This window comes from Dasypus novemcinctus, chromosome 18, assembly GCF_030445035.2.
Source record: "Dasypus novemcinctus isolate mDasNov1 chromosome 18, mDasNov1.1.hap2, whole genome shotgun sequence".
Classification (NCBI taxonomy): Eukaryota; Metazoa; Chordata; class Mammalia; order Cingulata; family Dasypodidae; genus Dasypus; species Dasypus novemcinctus.
In genome coordinates this window covers 78295163-78298704 of record NC_080690.1, presented here as the reverse complement: position 1 = coordinate 78298704, position 3542 = coordinate 78295163, and the positions used below count along the sequence as shown (strand labels likewise).

The 3542-nt window shown below is 41.1% G+C and overlaps 1 pseudogene; it reads left to right on the top strand.

Moving 5' to 3' along the window:
• On the top strand, positions 1–2494 carry LOC105745584 (suppressor of cytokine signaling 6-like; annotated as a pseudogene).
• Positions 2495–3542: the final 1048 nt, after the last annotated feature.

Here is a 3542-nt window from a genome sequence, read left to right as displayed (position 1 = left end):
ATGGAAGTAATTATGGAATAAAAATTAATTTACAATATAGGTGGAAACTCTGAGACATGCCCACCTTATGGAGGAGAAGGAAGGGGCAGAGAAAGTGCCCAAGGGGAGGAACCAGAGCGGCTGATGCTGGAAAATAGCTCCAAGTGTTAAAAGAGACTGGAAAAACACATAGCTCCAGTATTTCATCTCCTCCAGATGTTCCCAGATAATATTACACAGAGAAATTGATCCCCGTGGATTCACTAACCATTGACGATGAGGAAAAGCGTTCTTCAAATCTTTCTGAGGGAAATGGATGTGGCTCAAACAGTTGGGCTCCCATCTACCATATGGAGGGTCCCGAATTTGATGCCCAGGGCCTCCTCGTGAAGGCAAGCTGGCCCACATGAGTGATGGCCCATGCAGGACTGCAGCCCCAGCAGAAATGCCAGCCCATGCAGGAATGCCAGCTGATGTGGAGAGCTGGCACAGCAAGATGATGCAACAAGAGACACAAAGGAGAGACAATGAGTAGACATAGCAGAACAGGGAGCTGAGGTGGCTCAAGCAAAGGATTGCCTCTCTCCCAATCTAGAATGTTCCAGGACCAGTTCCTGGAGCTGCCTAATGAGAAAACAAGCAGATAGAGAAGGAACACACAGCAAATGGACACAGAGAAGAGATAACGGGGCGGGGGGGGGGGGGGGAATAAATAAAATAAATATTCAGAAAACAAAAAGCCTTCCAGAAATCTTTTGACTTAAATAAAAATAGAGATGAAACTGGTTTCATGGGTGCTCAACAACCCATCAGTGGCCAGTGATGTTGGGGAAAAATGGTTCCTTGTTTGGAAGCTCTTACCATAAAGCTATGGCCAGCCTTGCTGTGGCCAGTGAAGAAGAGAGAGGGGGAAAGAGAGTAAAAAAAAGTCAAAGTCTCATGGGCATGTTCATTAATATTAGGGGAAGAAACTTTGTGTGCCAACTTTGCAACTTTCCTGTAAATCTAAGAATAAAATTTACAAAAATGATGGGGTTGGGAGGTGGGGAGTGGGTTATATGGGGACCTCTTATGTTTCTTTTTAATGTAATGTTCTGTGTGATCTATTTACTTTAATTTTTAAAATGTGTTTTAAAAAATTTTTAAGCTTTTTTAAAAATAAATAAAATAATTTCAAAATAAAAAGGTTGTTTTTTTGTTGTTGTTGTTTCTTTGGGTTTTTTAAGTGGCTTTCTGTTAAACGGAAGATAAAGCTGAGGGCAGCATGACCTCCAGGAACTGCAATGAGGATGGCTTCTCTTCCCTCAGCTCCATCCCCTTAAGGCATGGGTTTGCCTAGGCTAATCCCATCAACTTCCCTCAGCAGTCAGCACTGCAGTCTTGCCCGTCAACAAACTCTGAAGACACATGCATAGGATGGAGGTGAGGGTCAAAGCCTGGGTTCATTCTCCCACCCCAGGTCCAGCACTGAAGGGCATGCCATGGACTTTCAAGATCTTCAGTCCCAAGCCGGGTGCCAAGAACTCTGCATCCATGAAGACTTGGGAACCTCAGCGTGGAAATGAACCTCTTCACCTTGTTGGACAGGAGTCTGTCATTACAGTGGGCTGAGCCATTAGAAAAGAGGGTGCCCTTTGGGAGGATCACGGAACAGAGATCTGTTCCATCTGGACAGTTCTCCACAGAAGTTTCTGCAGTCCCTTCTCAAGTGGGTGGACACTCTTTCCCTGAAGATGAGAGTCAGGGCACCAGGGCCTTGTCACTGTCCAGATTCCTTCGTGGATCCATCATGAGTGGCTCATTGGTCAGCGCCACAGGGTCATGCTGCAGAGACCGGGAGTGAGTCACAGTGATGTCCCTGCATTCTGACCATTGCTACTGCCAATGCAGAACCATCAGATCCAAAGGAGCTCCAGTGGACTCTCTGGGCAGATGCCCACATCCTGAAAGTGTGCAGTGTCATTTGAACTTGATCCCCACTCAGCTCCAGGGGTTGCAAGTGTTTATGACTCTGTGCAAAGCAGTGATCCTAGGGCTGTGACAAGCCTTGGAGAGGAGCTGAAAAAGCCTGCCAAACAAGGGTGGTACTGGGGACCAGTCACATGCAGGAAGGCAGAAGGGAAGCTAGCAACTGTGCCAGAGGGATAGTTCTGATGGCTGTTATCTTCTAACTTTGAGTTTTTGCTCACATAGCAAAACACTTCACACTAGAACACTTGTATGGTAGGTTTAGCTTTTATGAACAACGGGATGTGGAAGGATATACTTCTGCAGTTGATCTACCTGAACATTCAACAGGAACGCTGAAAAATGGTGTTTTGCCTATTCCAGGTCTCAGTTGCCTGGATCTGGCACTTACTGTCAAGCTGGCCAATCCAAAATCATGGTTCTTTCATGTACATTCATTGCAGTGCCTGTGTCTTTTTTACATAGTCAGAATACCAGCATAGCCTTAATTCAAAAACCAGGTTTGCCAAACAAAATGAAGGATTACTTACAAGAGAAGCACTACTGAAAGATTGTGAGAACACTGCATCTTCCACTGTGAGAACAAGTGAAAGAGATTGAAATACAGCTTACAAATGCTCGTTGCTATCAGAATCTTTTGCTGCCATAATTATTTCAGTTTTATGTGTAAAAGAGGAATCAATTGGTTTGGGGGAGGGAACGTGTCAACAAGGTGTCTTGAACTCATTTCATTTCTTTATAAAGGGAAGTCTTGAGATTTCAGAAGTGGAATTATCTTCCATCAATGCTGCAAAATAATCACAATGTGTATTATCAGATTCTCCCTTAATATCCCACAAGTCAATTACTGCTATCCACTCTGATTTTTATGCATTAAAGCAAGCCCATCTATGTGTATTGAACCATAAATAAAGTAGAGTAAAACTTAATAAAATGAAAATTGTTCTGTTGCTTTAAATGGCCCATTTTTAAAAGATAGTGTTGAAGAGGCATCCATATGATAAAACACAGAAATTACATACACATTGAACAAGATTTTTACACTCGTACTTTAGAAATATTTATTTAAAATTATGAATTGGCATAATTTTGGGTAATGGAAGGGATATCTTCAACATACTTTAACAACACATTATCCCTATCTAAATTATTTTTCAGGTCCTGTTAATTTTTTTAGTTGTGAAAAGTTTAATTTATCTGTTGCCTTTTTTTTTTTTTCATCTTGTGGATTGTCTTTTTTTTTTAAGTAGCCTTGTATTAAAAACAACCTTAAGGAAATGTAGACCACCAATTTAGAAGTTGTGTTTCCTGTCATTAAACTCTAGTACAAGCTGGCATAACATTCAAAGACCTGTGGAAATAGAATTATTACTAAGGAAATATGAGATTATCTTAGTTTCCTGTGATCCAACTTTTGTTGTCTATATTTTACCTTTCAAAAACTGCTTTGTCTGTGATTTCTTTAGCATAGTCAACATTTTCTTGGGTAAAATTTGATTGTATAACTAATTTTCATAAATGGTCTGGAGTCTCTTGCAACATTAAAGTTTTTCTCATAAAAAATATGTGATAGTTCTATCAATATTCAACAACAA